This window comes from Nelumbo nucifera, chromosome 2 (genome assembly GCF_055504915.1).
Source record: "Nelumbo nucifera cultivar China Antique chromosome 2, China Antique-T2T, whole genome shotgun sequence".
Taxonomy (NCBI): Eukaryota; Viridiplantae; Streptophyta; class Magnoliopsida; order Proteales; family Nelumbonaceae; genus Nelumbo; species Nelumbo nucifera.
Window position 1 is genome coordinate 44,975,095 of NC_142650.1, and position 21,743 is coordinate 44,996,837.

Below are 21,743 nucleotides of genomic sequence, written 5' to 3' on the forward strand. Positions count from 1 at the left end.
CCATTAAAGTTTATATTTGATTCCACTTTTAGCAAGTTTACTGGTCAAGCCTCTCTATCGATGTGGTAGATTCTTTTTCAATTCCAAACAATGACAATGAAAGAAACTCATTGGAGAATATATTCTACTGGGGCAGGGAATTATTCACTGCCAACATCCATCAAAACATTGATGGTGACCAAATCAGCCTAGGTTCATACAGCATAACATAGTTGCATTATCGGTTTGATCATGTTTTAGTATTAGGCTGGATTGTCATCCATGTTGCTTAGACCCAGAACTGCAGCCAAAGTTGTTCTCAGATGCCAGGTTCTAGAAATGTTGGCACAGCTAAAGTTCTCCCAAATACATGTCTTAATAGTTGCTATACTTATAACATTCATTACTTTAAGTTTATTTTAATATAAAATTGGTTCAAAAGATAATAGGGAATCATTTATTATTTTGTTATAATCTCCTATTTTTCCTTTGAGTGAGCTGAGCTGTCATTCAACATCCAGTTGAAATTTGGTAATACTGGTTGTGATTAAGAAATGTAGGTCTTCTGCCCTTGTTATCCTTAGTGGAATTAGGTTCCTGTAATCTGGCTTCGCCCATTGCGGAAAATTCCCCACTGCTGCCTCCCGTAGGAGTCTGGGCCGTGTCTCAGTCCCAGTGTGGCTGATCATCCTCTCGGACCAGCTACTGATCATCGCCTTGGTAAGCTATTGCCTCACCAACTAGCTAATCAGACGCGAGCCCCTCCTCGGGCGGATTCCTCCTTTTGCTCCTCAGCCTACGGGGTATTAGCAGCCGTTTCCAGCTGTTGTTCCCCTCCCAAGGGCAGGTTCTTACGCGTTACTCACCCGTCCGCCACTGGAAACACCACTTCCCGTCCGACTTGCATGTGTTAAGCATCAGAAAGAGATTAAAAGTTTCTTTAAGTTTGCAATATAGGGTAGTGAAATAACTGCATGAGTACTGGATAGACGAATTAGGGGAATGCAGAGAAAGCTTAAATGGGCTAACCCACCACTGCATTTAATTTCCATGATACTTCTTTTGCACCACAGTCACCAGTTGTGGTTTCACAGAATTGAATTCCAGGCTCAGTTTGGAAAGAGTACAAATACAAATATGTACAGTACAAATGCAAACAAAATAATACAAAATACAAGGCTTTGCACTCTACATATTTGTATTTGTACTCCTTCCAGACTGAGCCCTAAAAATTGAGGGGAAACAAATGGAAAGGTTCAGTTGTCACTTTTATTTCAATATTGATTCTGCACACACTGCCAGAAAACATTTTATGAGTCCCTATTGTAGGGAGAGTAATTAATCCCAGAAAATGGACCTTTAAAAAGAGCCCACTTTGTACACACTGCCAGAGTGGGCAGTGATCCTTTAAAAAGAGCCCACTTTGTTCTCATCATCAAAGCACAGGTGATTCTTATTACTACAGAGGGGATTTTAAGCACCTTTGAAACGATGCTGCCTGGCTGCTTGCATTGTTTATTTTTTTCTCTTTTTTCTTTGTTTCCAACTACAGCATATTAGCCTAATGGAACTTTTCATTCCTGACCCAATAAAAAGTTGGGGCATGGTCATCTACATTCCAGATCCAAATCTTTCCCATTTAAGTTTCCTGGGATTTGTGGATGTGTTACAACTTTTAGGTCAGTGCTCTTTGGGGTTGAGGCGCCTAAGGTTATTGTTGGGTTATAGAAAATTTACAGTTTATTGATGAACAATCGTTATGATTTCAATTAAAGAGTTAGTTTAGGTATTAGAAAATTTTCTTGTGGGATACTAGAGAGACTAAACATGCATTTTAACTAGAAAAATGAATTTCTAGCTTTGGGCTATAATATCATAAGCTGTTTAACAAAGCCTTCTTTTCTATTCTGTCTAAAAAAAGAACTTAGGCCCTGTTTGGTTCACGGGAATAGGGGTCTGGAAGCGGAATCGGAATCGGAATGGGCTAGTCCAATTCCAACTGTTTGGTTGGGCGGAATTGGAATCCCACTCCCATTCCTGCTGAAATGGCATTCCCCCATTTGAGGGAATGGCCATTCCCTGTCCCTCCCTTGGGAATGAAATCCCATTCCTGCTGATTTTAATTCTCATTCCCATTCATGTCTAAACCAAACAGAATATGGGAATGAACCATTCCGATTCTGATTCCAGAGGATTTTGATTCCGATTCCAATTCCGACTACGAACCAAATGGACCCTTAGTTCAGGCTTATTCTCCTTATTTTGTGGGAAAAAACAGTGACGATTGAAGGGTTGCATTCCTGCATCAAATTTGGAGTTAAGTGCAATGCTCTATGATTTAATCGAGATGAAATTTCCTGAAAGCAGAAAACGTGCAAACACCCTGAGAGCACAGCATCCAGCTGCACATTTGGAACATTTCCCCATGAATTTAACATTAAGTACTCTTGTGGGGAATTTAACATTTCCCCACATTAAGGAAATGTTCTTGATGTGTGGCTGGGTGCTCATGCTCTCAAAGTGTTTGCACGGTTTCTGCTTTCAGGAGATCTGGGCTTCATTTAATCCAGCTATATCTATATATATATAAAACTTTTTCTTATTGTGATAGTTCAATTTCAAATCAGCGTCTCTTTCCCCTTGGCTATCTTTACAAATTTAGGTGCTATATTAATGAAACCAAAAGAATGTTGAACTTTCCACCATCAAGAGTCAACATGGTTTGGAGTTCTTAACATTTTATGCTCTGTTTACTTAATATTGTCGTCATGGATCATGACCCACATACTAAAGAATTATCTGATCTCGTTTTTTGAAGATCATGAAAGATTAGTTCATGCTTTCATGGACATGAGAGTCGATTTGGAATAGGTATCCCCTTTTTATTTTTGTCTGTCTTAATTGCATTTTTTGCCTTTCTTACCTTTGTAAGGCTATTTGTATTGACATATTTTATACATCGGGCTCATTCTCATTTCTCAACAATCCAAATGGTTTGAATTATCTGATTTAAGTTGATTGCTTGATCCAGAGGAGCATGGCATGAATACCATCTGTTGTAGATTTCACTCTGACATTTATACACTATTGGCTTCTCATAGTAGTTACTACTACCTGGTTCTTCCTATGAAATTTACAAAGTGATAGAAACATACATGACTAAAGCACCCACAGATCACTTGGCAGACTTACTCAGTATTTGATTGCAAAAAAGTGGAAGAAAGGGAAAGAAATCTGTGAAAGAGTACTGGCATCCCTTATTTCAGAGGCAAAAGTATAGACAAAGTAGGAAGATGAATTTTCTCTTTTCCTTATTTTCTATCCGAAAAGGTAGGGAAAGCCAGAGGAAAGCAGTAGGTAATGAGGAAATAACCGAGTGCAATGGATGGCCCTGTCTGCTTTAGTCCTTACTCATAGCGTGTGAGAAGGCTGCAGAAAGAAAATGATCAAGAAAAGAAAAAATAAATTTTATTGCTGATTGATGCTTGATTCATTAAAATTTAGAAATGCGGTAATCCTTGTTAACCCCATGAATCAGATTCATCAAAAGTATGGTAATCTCTGTTATTCTGGACCAACCAATCAAAGCACAGCCAAGTGGCCGTTTGTTGAGAGAATCTTAAACCTCACGTGAAAACATGGGCTCTGGACCTACTCTGCATCTCTAACAACGTTTGGATCAAAAGTGAACTCAAATGAGACAACAAATAAACCTGAACGCAGTGATTGTACTAGGGAGTCTGGACTCATTACTATCTAGAGTCCTGGATCTGGATGCCTAGGACCCATGTAGGTTGATAGTTCCTTGTTTGAGACGCCGGGAGCAATCCGTGGACGGCTGTGCTCACTGTTGAGCAGGAGAAAGATACATGAATTGGGCTCGCACTCTCACCTGGAAGTACTGGGCAAAAAAATCAGAATCCATGGAAGATTACAATAACCCTGTGATTTTATTGTTTAATATACGACGTGGAAAAATACAAGTTTCTTGTTAAGACAAGAAAGAAGAAATTCCACCTACAATGCCCATCATCCGTAGCCGTAGGGCTAGTTTTTTCAGTGAGACCCATCTATTGGTGGGCCCCGATCCCTGAGTGATGTAACCCATGACGAGTTATGGGGAGCCCTATACCTGTCCGCAGGTGTCCTGTGCCAAAATCAAGGACACTTAGAGGGAATCTTGAGCCTAACATCTTAGCAGAGGGTTTTTTAAGTGATCTTCTCAAAGGCCAGATCGAAGATGCTCTAGCCTCTCTTTGCAGGATGTGTTGAGGGGTGACCGTGTACTGATCATCAATAGGTTTTCCAGCAAAACTGTAATAATTATAAGGTGCAGAAGCCTAAAAGCTGGAGAAAAGAGAAGAGGGATTAATTAAGCTGTGTTGTGCATATCAGCAGGGGCGGTTCATGCTTGATCTCTAACTTGAACAGAGGCAGGAGAGAGAGCACATTGAGACCTTTTTGGCACGGCCCCAGCTACATTGCCACCTCCAAAATCACTGTGACTATTTCCAGAGCAATACATGTACAATCAAGTGATGAGTCGGTCATAGTGCCAGTGCCGCTTTGGAGTTGCGACACAGACACAGTCAGTGGCACCTCGATATGCCATCGATGGTACTGCATGTTGTACGTTTTCCACCCACTTTGGATTTGACTCTTTCTCGACGAGGCAAGGCAACAACCATCTTTCAAATGGATAAACGACCCAGACGAGAGAGATGTATAGATTAGATTAGAATGTATGACATTGGTCAAAGGTGATCCTCAGTTGTGCTAGCTAGCTGCAAACCGGGGATTATTGGGTCGTGTATGAGTATAATTCTGTCTGCTTGGTTGAACAGTAAAGCTCCCAACTGGTTATAAGGTCAAGTCATTGAAGCAGTGGCATAATATTACCAATGGGCAATGGTGAGAAAGGAGCAGCAGCCCATCATGAACCCTAGCCGGACCCATTAAATGGTGTCCCCCAACTCGGACTGCACACGTCATCCATACCTGCAGGTTACAGTCAGAATTCAGAAGGTATCCATTACTTTTCTAAAGATGGATGTAGCTCCAGTTTGCAGATACCCCAGCCAACTCTTCTGTTTAGACTTTAGACTGTCGATCAAACTCCCGACGTGTACCATCAATTACAAAACAGAACAAGCATTGCATCAAACATCTTGTTGCATGTAATATTTAATGGTTTTATCTTCATCAACAATAAGTTTGAATTCGGGAAAAGTACAAATTAATACAAATATTTACAGTGCAAATACATACAAAATACAAAATAATACATTCTACGTATTCGTATTTGTACTTGTACTGATGTAATACTCCTGTAAACTCCCTTCCAAACTGAGTCTAACAGTCGTTTATGTATATAGCATACAACACAAGAAAAGGGGACCGGAAAAGGAAGGAAACCAACATGTTGAGCTCTTCTCGACCAAAAGAAAGAAAAGTCTGGGCCGTAAAAAACATTTTCTGAAACTCAAATTGAGACAGAAAGAACAAGAGAAAAGAAAGACAATAAAAGCACCAAAAACTAACTGCATGGGCTTCTATATATAGATTAGCTAAGACATTGTGCTATGTGTAAGAGACAGGGGTAGGTACAATTAGGAGAAAGGACACTCAAGTATAGCTGTCGTCTATTAATAAATTTCTCATATATATCAACGACTACACCAGGCTGGCTGGGCAGTGGGCACCCCTCGACAACTTGACCTCAATGACAAGAAGAGTGAGCTCCATCTTTGTGTTGTCTAATTAATCCACAGAATGCTGTCACCCGGGGAGATTGAACGACTGTTGGAGAATTCATCCTAACAGATAGCTAGAGAAGAATTATTTATCTAACCAACCTGCCTTTATTGAATATGCATCGCATATCGTTAATGCCAGCACCAATGAGGGAAAGGCTAGTTTAAGATATAATAATTCAGTACTTTTAAAATGTAATAGTGCAGTACTTATTGTTAATTAGTCTTTTAATCAGTCGTTAAGTGACACTTGAAAAGTAAAAAATGTCCTAAAAGTATCATCTAATTCTCTTTATCAATCATTTAAACATTGACAATAAAATGAACAGTACCAAATTTTAGATTCTTTTATACAGTCACTAACTTTAAAGTTTAGGGACCAAATTATCACTCGAGCCAAAGTACAAGATATTGATCGAGAATTTTCTCATAAATAAATGATGTAGGAATTGGTGATTTGATGAAGAAGAATATTATGCTCTGGATAGAATGATGAATTGGTGAAACGGCCGGGATTCATGTAGGTGATCCAATCTGGTTTCCAGGGACATTGGTTATATAGGAATAGGAGCCCAATTTGCCGACAAATGTACAGATTTGTTTCCTTCCCTTACAGAGAGTTAAATAGAGTATGAGATTATGAATGATCTCTCAACATTCTTTTCAACAAGCATCTTATCTGAGCCGCTCAAAACTCAAAAGAATGTTAAATTATATAGTCTATAACCGACTTACTCTAAGGAAAAAGTGTATGGCAGGCAACTTTATGGAGTCCTCCATTTGGATTCTGGGACTTCATTGATTCTTTGCGCCATGCTTGCTTGCTTGCTTTACGACGATCTGTGCAGTAGCCCCCAAACAATAAACGAATCTCGTAAAGCATCAGAGTCGCCTTCAGCCACTTGCTCACACCTTGGGGGACCAGGTGACTGTTGAAATCATGTCCCACCCAAAATTACAAAATACAAAATACAACAACTCATCATAACCCCCGGCCCCTGTATTTGTAGTGTTGTCCATAGGTAAGAATTAGGATCCGGTCCGGGTGAGGGTAGACCTGGTCCTGAACCCATAGATCTGGGTCTATATTCTATAATGACAGACCCAGTCAGTAATTGGGATTTGGGACTATCGGGTGGGTCTGGCCGGGTAAAACTCGACTATAATGAACAGTTATACCATACAAGCGCCCAACCAAGGTACCCACCCACCCACATCATCCAAATTTTGAAGAGAAGCAACCAACAACAAATAAGGAGCACAACGTTAACAACCAGCATAAACACTACGAGTACGTACGACATAGATTTTCTAATTGATAGCCGATTAACTCGTCTTTCATTCAAAGTCATTTGGGTTTCTGATTAGTTAAAGTTTCAGAGGTGCCATGCCTTTGCACCATATACATTTGCCTGTAATTTGATGGTGAAACCGAACTATTCATTTATTAAATTGATATAACTAGTCAGGACTAGACCTGTTCATGGGCCGGGCTGGGCCGGGCTTTCACTTGTCACTAATGAAAATATACTAGGCCCGAACCCGAGCCCGGCCTGACCAACGGGTCTATAACTTAGGCCCGAGTCCGGCCCTGGTAAAAACCCCGAAACCTGAGCCCGAGCCCAAAGCTCGACCTAATTGAAAAAAAAAACAAACAAATTTCCCTATTCAAATTAGAATTAAAATTTTAGATAGTATTTTTTTTCTATTTAAATGAACAACGGGCCTACAAGATGGTATTTTTCCCTTTCTTTTATATTTTAAAACACAATTTTACATTCTTAAATCAAAAAATTTATTCAAATGGACATAATCATATAACTAATTTTAAGTTTAATATTAGGTCGGATCGGGCTATTTTGAGAAAATCCAAACCCGGCTCGAATTTATTGCAGACTGGGCTTTTTAACCCGAATTTAAACCCACGGGCCTATAAGCATGTTCAAACCCGTACAGGGGCCGGGCTGGCCCATGAACAGGTCTAGTCAGGACCCATCTGTGCCTTATAACAAAAATGGATACTAGGGTGCAGCTTGGGTCAGGTTGGGCTGAAAAATTCTTAAATTTTTAAGGGGCCCAAACCCTAACCCAAATCCAATGTAGTTGAGATTCTTCAAATATTGAACAACCCGATTGGCAATCCTATTACTAAATTAGGGTATGGAATGGAAGTGCTAGTTCAGCCTTTTGTCCTTTTAACAACTAAGAAGTAACCATTGATTTATTTCACTTGCCTATCAAAAACTTTCTAAATTTGTTTCAAGGACAGGGATCGGCTTAGGAAGGGGACATGACATCACTAGTGCCTCTTTATTATGAGCGGTCTTTGTTCTACCAAAATTCTTTGTCCAAAAGAGATGGAAAACCTCATTTGTCCAGCGATTAATGATTCGGGCAACCAATAAAATGGATCAATTCTCCTAGAGGTCACAATAAAGGAGAAAAGAGAGGAAAAATTTATATGCTTGCAAGAGGAAAAATTTACAAAAGAAAAACAAAATCTTGATGCTAACTAAATGACCCTGATTGTACAACTAAATTTTTTTTTTTTTTTTTTGAGTTCCATGCATAGAGAGATGTGATGGTCTCAGACAGTTGAGGTTGCCTTTTGATTAGGGTGGAAAAGGAAGCTGGGGTAAGAGAGTGAGGAGACAATCCTTTCAAGTCCTTTCACCTGACTGTCTGGGTCCAATTTCCATTGTGGACGTAAGAATCTTTGCAATTTTGGAAAGAGTACTACAAATACAATACAAGTATGTACATACAAAATATAAGGTTTTGCATTTTACGTGTTTATATTTAAAAACCGAGCCTAAATGCCATGTCATTTCTTGCCGGGGATCGGGCTGCCTTAAGATATAAATTCACAAAATTTATTAGATTTTACAGTTTTTCATTATAGGCCCTTCTATGGAGCGCGTTGCATTAGAATTTTCTGTCTTGGATCATTGGGCTACAATTCCCACATATAAAATCTAAAATTCTGAATGCATCAGAGAGACTGTAAATTCTAATCGAATTGTTTTTAGTTAAGAAGAGCAGATTCTGTCCTAACTCCTAAGAGTACATTCAATATCCTTCTTTTAAGTAATCTTACATTGGTAAAGTATGTTTACATGCTATATTGTAAGTGTTCGTTGCCCACCTCATTTCTATCCTAAAAGTTAGCAAAAGAAAGCTCATATATCAAATGGTATACAAAATTGTTCATTATACTCATCTAATAATTATTAGAGCTGTCAATGGGTCGGATCTACCTGATAGGCCCCAACCATCTATAAGGGCTCTGGTTCTGTGATTCATTCTGATGGATTGGTTTTGGTTTTATTTTTGTGTTTCGATTAATATCGCTTCGAGACCCATTTTGACTGTCCTGAACCAATTATATATACATGTTTTAGAGTTATAGGTACATGCTTAAAATTGTAATTTTACTTTAAAACATATTTAAAGCCCTCGGGTTCAAAACCCTTTACCCCTTTGTTTTGCCGCTTTCATTGATCTCAGCTCGCCATTTCTCTGTCCGAAAAGGTGAAATTTTGGTCTTTGGCTTCTAATTTTTGTTTTATTTTCTCTTATTCTTTTTTTATTTTTTGGTAAAGAATAGATGGGTGTATTTCAATATTTGGAACTCAACATTTTTCCCATATCCAGATTTCTTTGGGACTTATGTTTCTTTTTTCTTGCTTTTGTGGACTTCTAAAATCAGCAACAAATTTTGTTTTTATTCCTTCTGTTCATTTTTATATTTTATTGTGTTTTGTGTTCATGATAATTTATTTACACAATAAATATACAATTAGTGGTGGTGGATGTTGGGATTGATGATGTTGTAGCCTGTGGATGGGTCAGGATAGTCCGAGAGGAGGAGATGTTGTTACTAATGGGTTTTGTGATGCTACTGTTGTTGCCTTGACCCATTTCTGTGTTTCTGCATCATAGTGTAGATGAAAATGAAAAAAAAAAAAAAAAACTAAAATATAAAGCCAAAGTGAATCAGTCATTTGGTTTTTGTTTCATTTATCTTATTCAGTTACTTTTCTATAAATTACAAGTTAATAATTTGTTGTATTTATTTTGCGGGCTATAAATTTTTATTTACACATATTTGATCAACTCTTCAGCCTAATTAACTAGTTGGTGATCATTCGTACATCAGTTTCTTGCATCAATACTTGATAAATTCTTTTTCTTGATTTTCTAGCTTTATTTTTTAGAATAATTTAATATTAGTTAATAGATATATAACAGATAATTTCATGCATTTACAAAAGTTTTTTCTAGTTATAAGCATATCTCAAGTTGAAACAAGTAGATATACAACAGATAATCGGGTTGGACCCTATTGTTCTGATTGGTCCATCAGTTCAGTACCGGTTGTGAAATAATAGAATCAATTGGATCTGATTCAGTTCTGGTACTATCGGTTTTAACAATCAGTTCGGAATAGTTCTACCCTGTCTCAAACCAAACCCAGACCATTGACAGCCCTAATAATTACACCCAAAAAAAAATGGGGAAAAAACACAAGAAGAAAAAAAGAAAAGCAGTAAACACAAACGTCTCCTGATTTGATTATCCTAAGTACCACCCTTGAAGAAGAAATACATCAAACGGAGAAGCATCGATAAGAATGAATAAATAAATTGGGTGGTGGTCGATTTTGAGCAAATCCCTGATTATTATTATTATTATTATTAATGGAAAACATAATTTCAAAACATAAAATCTCTATCTCTCTGTTTCTCTCTATGGTAAAATATCAGATTCAAATCTACCTCTTGTACCGCCAAAATCTCTCTCATAGAAATTTTTGTCATTGCAACATCGAAACAAATATATCTTTTGTATTTCACTTTGGATCTGCCTTCTTGGTAAAAGGATGTGATGTTCCTATTCACTAGACAAGGATGGGAGAATGTTTTGTCGTAAATTAGCAATTACGTATGACAAAGTGAGTGTGCCCTGTGCCCCTAACTCTTGTTATTTAACAAGGTGTTTGCCAATCAGTCCAGATCACATAGAGTGAACACACTCAGTAAATTTTCTGACACCTGTCTCTTAATATCCTACGCACGCTTGAAAAGATTAAAAGCAACTTTTCATACAATTGTCAAAATATTTATTAAATGCTCATTAAACCTGCTTTCTTACATGTATGGCCTTGTTTTTTAAAGCAAAAACGACTGCCACATCGGCAAAAACAATATGATTTTGCTGATGTGGCAATAATTTATCTTGTTTTGAAAAACAAATAACATTGCCAACACCCCCATTAGTAATTAGCCAGTTAATGTGATAAAATCAATATCAAAATAAATTTGTACTGCCAAAGCATGATTTTACTAATGCCACGGAATTTACATAAACACCCATTTAATTACTTTCCACACATATATATATATATATATATATATATATATATATAACATTGAGAGGCAATTAATTCTGAACACAACTTGGCCCATCCAAACCAATAATGTAACTATATTTGTTCATTTCTATATTTGCACCAAGTAAATGCAACTTTAATTATCACCACACTATTGTTATTATAGTAATTAATTCTCTTCATATATAATTTTGTATTTTATAATAATATTATCCTCATGTAAAATAGCACATTAATGCTATTTTTGTGGCTATCTTCTTATCTCTTGTCTCTAGATTCTGAAACTCCATTCTTTTGTTTCTCTTTTCAATACAAAAATGGTTGTGAGACCCACTGCTTGCCCTGTTGCATGTGAAGGGTTTAACTATTTGTTGTACGGATTTCTCAAGGACTATTTTGCCCGCTTTATGTTCCATTCCCCTTCTAAACATGGCATTTCAATTTTTCCCAAGTAAATAGTACATCCAAACTACGTACTACCATGCTATTACATAATATATTTTACATATTTTTGTTACAACTTTACCATCAAAGTGAATAGTTCATTCTAAGGTTATGTTTGGTTTGGTAAATTGAGATTTTTTTTTATCGAAACAAACACAGCCTAAACTCTCTTGTTTATAACATATATGTTAAAATTTGGTATTCCTCCTTGATGCTTCACCCTCTATTGGTGATATATATAACAACAAGCTTCACTAGTTATCTTTGTTTTTCTGGCTTGCCGGTAAAATGCATGACTTTTACACTTCTACCCCTGTTATACAATGATTTGCCAAAATTCTATTAAATGTTTTGTCATTTCTTTTTCTTTTTGGATGATAGAATAGGACCTATTGAACTAACTATCATTAGGGCTGATACAAAATACTAAGTTTTACAGTCTATACATTTGTATTTATACTTTTTCCAAGGTTCAGTTTGAAAAGATTATAAATATAAATTTGTAGAGTGCAAAATCTGATATTTTGTATTATTTTATATGTATTTTGATTTTTTTTGAAGATGTATACAATGGGGGTAACCCATCCCCAAACCCTGGTGTAGGCGGAATTTAATCCCAAGTCTCCGCTATTGTAAGTATTTGTATCTGTACTTTTTCCAAACTGAGCCTTAGAAAACAAGGAAAATGAATTTCTCATGTAGTAATGTAGATATTATTACTGGGCTACACAAAACCGACCTCCAGTCTCCAGACCACACCACTACCCCTTCCTTTTAGCAAATGCCAACGCTGACAAAGCCCAGGCTGTCCAGCTGGTCCTCTACATTTGGCATTTGTACAAACTGCTTCACTGTACATCAACCCTACAGGCTCCTCTAGCATATGGGTCAGAGAAGCTAAGCGAAATGGTTGGTTGTGAATTGGAATTAGCAAGCATTTTGGACGAAAATACTCGAACTGGTTTGCTTTAAACATTACTTTTAACCTAATCCAATAGGGATGTGTCTGACCACCGACAACTTGGACTGATGGGCTTGAGAGAAAGTATAAATTTAAGGGGGCAGTGTGAGCATGTATACATAAGATATAATATTGCACTTTTGGTAAAGCAGAGATGGACAACAATTAGTCAATTACACTAATTAAATACATCTCATTGCCAGCTGATGTACGATGTCCAGTAATTAATTAAGTGCTTAAATCAGGTGCAATACAGAAACCTCCATTATGGTTTTATTTAAATGAATTGCATGGAATTTGATGAGGACCATATGGTTTAATTATATTAGTTGCCTAAATGATGATTGGCTCCAACCAATTAGACCAAACTAATTAGCATTTTAAATATCATCGTCCCTGTATAAATTATAAATCCTTTTTTTTTTTTTTGCAAGGAAAATAATATACATTGAATTTGAGGGGAAATGCATGTATTAGCTTTAGCCAGGGTGATGAACCAAACCAAACATAGAACACCTCGATGACTATCATCATGTTTGCCCCCACAAACACGCAAAGAGAGGAGAGAGAGTACAGCAGGTGCATCTGCATCTGCAAGCAGCAGAAGCAGGTGATGGAGAGAGCAATGGAGAGGGAGAGGTATTGGTAATGGTACTGAGAGTGGGCCGTATTGGTTTGGGAAGGGATGCTATGATATATATTATGACCTTATGGAATTAGGAAATCGAGGAAGAGGGAGAGGGGAGGGAGGAATAGAATCTAACCGCGAGACTCCCATCCAAACACCAAGGCGTAGCTCAGCTCTGACACCACGATTCCCACACTTGTTCCTTCCAACCCTATAAACGATAAAAAATAAAAGTTACCATTTTTAATCCTCCCTACTTTTCACTTTATTTTTACCATTTTCTACAACTAAGGAAAGGAGAAACCATGCAGCTTTTTCTAGACATGGAAGATCGATCGGCTCCTATCACTGCCTCTGTCTCTTTTTTCACTACCTTCTCCAGTCTCCACACTCCCCACCCTTCATGTTCTCCCTCTCCCTCTCCATTGTTATCGTTCATTCTTTTCTTTGTGTGCTTTAATATAAATTAATTAATTCTTCACACTGCAAATGCACCTGTTTTTATCTTAAATTAATTACTCTTTCAGTCTTTCTTCTTTTTGGGTTTCACTAATTTAACTCTTCTTTTCACTTTATATATATACTTGACCAATATCTACGATTCTACGCTTCCCAAGTTTAATTAATATTTTTTAATTTTTTTTGTTCATCTCTTCCACCTTGGTCATTCGCTCCCCCTCATAGACAGATCTCTGACAGTCAAAGATTCCATGAACGTTAAGAGCATTACGAAACTTCAAGTGATCTGATGATTAGGCAATCCTATCTGTTAGATTTCAAATGTATGGCTCTCCTCCTCTGCCCTGACTCAGCATCGTCGCGCTTAATTGCCAGCCCCTACACCTCTATGTCTATACATTGCTGCTTGTGTTGTGCAATTGGAAATGGTTTACATATAAACTGCCAAATGACAATAGACATACCCACAAATTAAAATAATCTTCTCTTCATAACTTTATTATTATTATTATCAGTATTTGGGATATAATAAAGTTGAACAATTTACCAGCAGAAAAAGGAAATTTAGTATTCAACAAATGTGTGCTGCATGAATGGACGCAAAGGAAAGCACAGCACAGGTGATTTCGAGGATAAAGTTGGTGCAGATTATATGAATATTTTAAGGTTTTAATTAATGAAAACAGTGAGTTGAATATGTCCCTCACGTTTTCACATGCAATAGGAATATATAATAGTATATATATTAGAGAAAACAAAAAAAAAAAAGAAAAGAAAAAGAAGATAAGTTGTGTTTTCAATGGAGTAAAGAGAAGAGGAATCCAAATCTTCCAAGCACTCCCAGACAAATTAGTTTCAGAGGAGAAAAGAACCTTTGCTTTAAGACCAGAAAAGGAGATTTCAAAAAATAAATAAATAAAAAACCTAGGGAAGGCTTAGGAAATTGCGTGGGTAGTAGCCCAACCAAACCAACATCTCTCTCTCTCTCCACCTCACCCCTCTATCCCTGGCCTCTATATTTAGCAGCAGTTGGAGCGTGCAACTCAAACCCTACACCTTCTTCTTTCCGTCTCAAAACCCCCACTAATTCAGCAGATCTTCGCCAAGTTTAGCGACGATTTCCCACCCAGAAGTGGGAAAAAAAATAAAAGAGGTAGCTGTTGTGGTGGAGTAGTTTTTTCAGCTGTGTTTGTTTTTATGCCAACTCAAAAAGTGGTTGTTGGGTTGCTGAGAGAAAAAAAAAATAAGGGGTGTGGGGCATAGAGATCAATTTGAAGAGGACTGGATTGATCTAGTAAAGATCAACTCCTCTTCTCCTAAATAAGTACTGCTCCATTCTTCCTCCTCTTCATTCAATTCCTGACACAGTTATCCAACTGCAACAAGCAGTGTTTCCAGCACTGGAAGTCCGTCGGCATTGCAACGATGGTTTACGTCCGGCACCGGCACCGGCACCCGGCAATGACCATCACGACCACCCCACCGCCGTTTTGCATGCACCCAACCGGATGATGTAGAGAATTAAAATCAGAATTAGCATGATATATAGTTAGCTTGCCCTTATTATATTATCATACAATATATACATGCATAGGCGTTGGTGCATATACACGCTTGATGACTGCATCCATTCATGTACGCATATATGCCATGTGATAGCATACGTATTCACGTATGTGCCTGGCTCCCTGTATGCCATTTGCAGAGCCCATCGGCACATCGATGGTCTTCGTGGATGGCGTGCGAGGAGCCATGCATATTGCATGCTGTATGCAGCATCTATATACGTTACTGCATCTGCTTTTAATTGCTGTTAATTTTCTTCTTCTTCTTCTTCTTCTCTCTCTCTAGAACATTCTGTACTCTTTGTTCATTTCTATTAGAAGATTATATATAGTAGATCCATAAAGCAGCAGCATCGTCGTTGTTCTGAAAGTGCAGGTCATCTCATGAACCACCATCAGGTATTGTCATTCTTCACCAATTAAAGTAAATTAGGGTTTCTCCTCATCGCATGATATAATCGATGCACTCATCACCACCACTTCTACATGACTGAGGGTTCTGCTTCACACCTTGTCTATGTATAATTTGTAATACACTTGGTTTTAATTATTACCAATTAGTTTAACTTGTCCAACGCATGGGCCGTAAAACTCACAAGTTGAATCAACAGCATTATCAAATCTGTGTAGATCTAGAGCGTGGGATCAATGCGAGATGCAATCCATCAACTGCGTCCGGCCGGTCTGGCTTATGCAAGAGTAGGTGATTCTTTTCTTAGGTGGCTTAGATCAGTAGACACTGAGTTTACCATATCTCTCTCTCTCTCTCGATGCTTTCATAAAGGAAATTAAATCTAAGGAAAGCTTCTGGGTAAGTTAATATGAAACTATGTATGATATAGAAATCACATATACGGCAGGCAGTAGAACTAGAACCTGCCAAGTTTAGTACTGTGAACTTCTTGACTGGTAGGTGTTCAGTACAATAACTTACGCTAATATCACTACCGTTTCAGGTCATCAGACTAAAGTTAGCCCATGATGGGCGAATGGCCAGTCATGTAAAATAGGGGGAGATCCAGCATCAAGTGGGACCCATTGGATATCTGATGAAAATAATCGGATCGGATTGGGTTTTGGTTTAACTCCACCTATCTATCAAACATTCCTTTTGGATGATCAGAGGAAAGTACTCAGAAAGGATGGATTCCACTCCTTGCCTGTAGAGTGTAGATAGAGGACTAAGATATGCCACAGCGGAAATGGAATTTCTGTGTTTCTAATCCAAGTCTTATAGCTAGCATGGGCAGGGCCTCCATTTTATAATATAATGTGATGTATGTTCCATAATTCATAGACATTGATTGATTGATTGATTGATTAGCGAAGCTTATATCTACTGGCAACAAAGGAAGCAATTAAATGCCATTGGTATGATGATAAGCCATGCTTCAGTTTCTGAATCCTTTCATTGGTGTTTCATTGCCTGGAGATCATGAAGCGTCCAACTCAAGTAGTTCAATCTTCCCTCCTTACTGCATGTAAATTGGAACAATTTGAATCTTTTCTCTTTAAGATATAGAGGTTTATGAGATACTTCTTGGTGTTTCTTGGGTTTGACAACAGACTAGATTTTTTTTATTTCTTTTTTAATTTCATTTCAATGCCGATGATGCTGTGGTAACTGGCTGGTAAGAGTTTTTCTTTTTACAAAGATCAAGATGCAGAACGAACATGAATGTTTCTTTTTTTTTTATGGATGAACGAACATGAATCCGAGAAAGCATATTCTCCAATTGCACCCAGGAGAAAATTTTCAAAATGATTACCTCCAGAGGTATTAATTTTTAAATCTACCACACCTAAGGCCTTCAAACCGGCTATAGCCCCTTCAAAGGATATCAAATCTACTGAAATCCTAAACTCAGTAATTTAGCGCAAGTCCACGAATCCTACCGTACCTTTCTACACTCTATAATCGGCATTCGGCAAGTTAACTTCTGAACCTCTCTTAACTTGTGTCCACTTCTTCCGATGCACATAATGGAAAAGAAAAACAAAAACAAAATACCGTTTTGAATTTTTTTAAGTTCCCAATAAGAATTTAGGTGGCTAAACCTGCAGAGTTTTGGTAAAAAGAAAACAATGTGCTTAGATGTTATATATTTTTATGGTAAATTCATTTCCTGCTGTCGAAAACCCACCTGCAGGTACCCAAACAATTAATTAATATTTGAACTGGTTCAATTCAAACCACCAACCAGGCCAGTAGCAGTAAGCAGAACTAGAGATTGGGTCGATTAATTGTTAATATATAACTATTAACTAGTTCTTCAGTACTGTACAAGTAGCCAAATGAGATTTCATATTCTATACTCACGAGTAATCCAACAACTACTCCTGTTGCCTAAAGAATATCTTCTTCTGCTGATTCAAATTCGATATTTATAAATAAGTATCAGATATGTTGAAGATTTTCTTGCAAAAGAAACTGAATTTTGTTTGAGAAAATTAACAGGGAAGACAACCAAATTTCTTGCTGAAACAAAGGTACAATGTCAACTTCGCATCCAACTCCGAAACCTTTAAAATCATATAGCTCGCAACACAAGATTATAGCGGTTCGGGCCCAGTTTCATAGTGTCAACCAGGAAATTAACCATTAATATTAAACCAGTATAATCTTACCTTTGGACCGTGTATGGCTTTGAAACTGCTTCATTAATTGTTCTATTCCATGTTGACCAAGCCAGCACGATCACAAACAAATATCTCTCACAAATTGCCAGGCCAGAGACCCAAACTTTAATTTGGGGGTTTCAATGATGTTGACGATCCTACTGACCTTCTGGATATTCGAAAATAACCCTATGTTTGGGTTATGATCAAGTTGAAAAAGCTAGCGAGGATTGGGTAGAAATTAACGTCATCAACGCTTGTCACGCACTTTAGTTACGTACTCTTATTACTTCCTCTTTAACTTGAATACTTGTTCTGAGGATATATATTCAAAGATGGTTTTGATTGATTATTCAAACTCTAGAAAAATGGATGTACTTGAGAGTATCACATATGCCAAGGGTAGAGATAAACCCAGCCGTGAAGCCAATACTAAGGTGAGCCGAGGAGGAATTTGTTGAGGGCTCGTGAGTAGGATCTAGTAAAGGGGCGATCCATGGGAAAACCTTCTTGTTTTCCCTTGTCTCTTCCCTTGCGTGAGGTATCTATCTTGCTCTTCTTGGGCGGAGGTGATTTGTTCAAGAGATCACCCATTCTCCTACTTTCTTGGGACTGAATATTCGATGCCTTCATTCCTCACTAGGGTCTTCTTAAATAGGAGAAGATTACAATAGTCCCACTCCTAGGTGGACGTGGAGACCTTCTCCTAATCTAACAAAAGTAAGTCACTCCTTATTCTGATCTAACAAGTAAGTCCTAATCTAATGAGGTAACAAGATAAGATAGGTAGGTAACAAGATAAGATAGATGATGTCGAAGTAGGTGGGCTGGGGCCCACTGCTGCTGCCGAAGTAACACCACTGCTGCTGTCGAAGAAGATGGGCTGAGTTGCGCCGAAGTAGATGGGCTGGGCTGGGCTTACTATTGCCGCTGGCGACGCTAGTGAGTCTTCTCAGTAAACGTGTCCATAACATTACACCCCTCCTGGACTAAGAGCTTGTTCGCAAGCTCGAAGTCAGGAAAAGTCTCTTGAAGTTCGGCCAAGGGAACCCAAGTGGCTTCGGTAAGGGGTAGGTTGGCCCATTCGACCAAAACTTCGGGAGTGCCTCCAGTGATGCGGGAGCGGAGCAGGGCCTTTGGTTCCAGGACAAGTTTGCCTTCTTGTAGGGGCGGTAGGTTGGGAACCTGGTCCGGAGGGATGCCCGTAAACGGTTTCAGCAGGGAAACGTGGAAGACATCGTGAAGCCAACTGTTTGCTGGTAACTCGAGCTGGTATGCAACCGAGCCAATCCGCCGTAAGACCTTGAAGGGCCCAAAAAATTTAGGGCCTAGTTTAGATGTGGCCTTGTGGCATAAGGAGCGTTGCCTATAGGGCTGCAGTTTCAACCAAACGTATTGCCCTGGTTCAAGTGTTAGCTCTCGGTGGCGCTGGTCATAATTTTGCTTCATGCAGAACTGAGCTTGTTGTAGGCGAAGGTGGACGTCGGTGAGAAGGGCGTCGCGTTCCTGCAAGGAGTGGTCAATAGCCTCCAAACGGGTAGAGCCAGGTTCATAGGTCAGTAAGCGAGGGGGGTCTCGGCCATAGACGACGCGAAAAGGGGTCATGCCGAGGGAAGAATGGTAGGCAGTGTTGTAGCAATACTCGGCCCAAGGCAGCCAGTCCACCCACCGTCGCGGTTGGTCACCCACGAAACATCGAAGATACATTTCTATTGTGCAGTTGACCACTTCCGTCTGACCATCGGTCTGTGGATGATATGCAGAAGAGAAGGCCAAGGTGGTGCCAGGAAGACGGAATAACTCCCTCCAAGACGGAATAACAATGTGTGTGAAGAAGGCGAGAGCGACGGAAGCGGCATTGTATGGGTGTGAGAGGGGAATGAAGTGGGCGTATTTGGAAAAGCGGTCTACCACCATGAACAGGACTGATTTGCCACCTACCTTGGGTTGTCCTTCGATGAAATCCATGGATATGTCGGCCCATATCTGAGTGGGGATCGAAAGGGGCTGAAGGAGGCCTACCGGATGCAAGTTCTCCCATTTATGCTGCTGGCATGTGGAGCAATTTTGGACAAAATCCCGGATAGAAGCTTTCATACCGGCCCAATGGAAATCAGACCGGACACGATGCAGTGTCTTCTGAACACCCTCGTGGGTGGAGTTGTGGATGCTCGAAATGATGGAGGAGATTAAGGGGAACCCGGGTGGGAGGTAGACCCGTCCCTTATATAGGACCAGGCTATCATGAAGGGACCAGTTGGAATTGGCAGTTCCAGACTGTATTTTCTGTACAAGAGGGGTCCATTCGGGTGATTGTGGTAGGGCCTTCTTGATGTCGTCCAAGAGGGAGAGTCGTGGTTGGGATAGCCCGTACAAGGACATTCCATCCTCATCGCGTCTGGAAAGGGCATCGGCTGCGCGGTTTGAGGTGCCCGCCTTATATTCTACTCGGAAATTGAACCCAAGCAGCTTGCGAACCCAGTGCTGCTGAGGGGACGTGGTGAGCTGCTGTTCCAACAAGTACTTGAGACTGTAGTGATTGGTTTTGACAACGAATGATCGTCCCCACAAATACATCCTCCAATGCTGCACAGCCCTGGCTAGTCCGATTAGCTCACGCTCATAGACTGGTAGCTTCATATGCCAATCAGCCAGCTTGCGATTGAAGAAGGCGATCGGGTGTCCCTGCTATTGTAAGACGGCCCCAATACCCCTACCGGACGCATCACATTCGACAGTAAACTCGAGACCAAAGTTTGGTAGTTGTAGAACTGGAGTGGAGGTCAGGGCGTCTCTTAATGTCACGAAGGCTGCTTCCGCTGCATCGTCCCACCGGAAGGAATTCTTCTTGAGCAGATTAGTTAATGGGGCGGCTAGCAGACCATAATTTTGTACAAATTTGCGGTAGTAGCCGATCAGCCCGAGGAACCCGCGCAAAGCCTTGACGTTTTGGGGTCATGACCACTCCTTGATAGCCTGAATCTTGGAGTTGTCTACTGTGACCCCTTGTTCGTGGATGACGTGGCCCAGGTACAGCACTTGCCATTCTCCGAACGAGCATTTAGGACGTTTGAGAAAGAGTCTGTGCAGTCGTAGGAGCTTGAATACGATCCGTAGGTGATGTACATGCTCCACCCATGATTTACTGTACACGAGGATATCATCAAAGAAGACTAAGACAAACTTGCGCAGATGGGGCTGGAATACCTCGTTCATCAGTGACTGGAACGTGGATGGGGCGTTTGTGAGACCAAACGGCATGACTAGGAATTCAAAGTGGCCGTGGTGGGTGCGAAAAGCAGTTTTTTCCACATCTTCGGGAGCCATTCGGACCTGGAAGTATCCGGACCGGAGGTCTAGTTTGGAGAAGTATTGGGCCCCATGTAGTTCATCCAACAGTTCGTCGACCATGGGAATGGGAAATTTATCTTTGATTGTCCGGCTGTTGAGTTCCCTGTAGTCAACGCAAAACCGCCATGATCCATCCTGTTTTGCTACCAAAAGGACTGGTGATGAGAAGGGGGAATGGCTGGTTCGTATGATCCCTTGTTTCAGCATCTCGGAGCACTGTTGTTCAATCTCGTCCTTCTGTAGATGAGGGTAGCGATATGGCCGGACGACGACTGGTTTAGAGCCTGCCACCATAGGGATTCGGTGATCGCAAGCTCGGGGAGGGGGAAGGCCCTTTGGTTCTTGGAATACATCTGAAAACTCAGCAAGGAGTTTTTCCATGGCTGTTGTCTGCATGGTTTCTGCTTGGAGTGCATGAGCCTATGGTATTTTTGCCTTTTCTTTACAACCTTGCCACGAGACTTGCTTTCCATTCAAGTGGAAAGTCATGGTTAGTGTGCTGAAGTCCCATAGAATTGGGCCTAGGGTGATCAGCCATTTGATCCCGAGGACAAGATCAAACCCATCCAAGGACAGTACAAATAAGTCGGCA

General features: G+C 39.7%; 1 long non-coding RNA gene across 1 annotated transcript; it reads left to right on the plus strand.

Moving 5' to 3' along the window:
• Window positions 1–14,550: 14,550 nt before the first annotated feature.
• LOC104602636 (uncharacterized) lies at window positions 14,551–16,717 on the plus strand. The gene is made up of 2 exons (XR_736105.2): window positions 14,551–15,880; window positions 16,138–16,717. It is a non-coding gene; the product is annotated as an uncharacterized LOC104602636 (long non-coding RNA).
• Window positions 16,718–21,743: the final 5,026 nt, after the last annotated feature.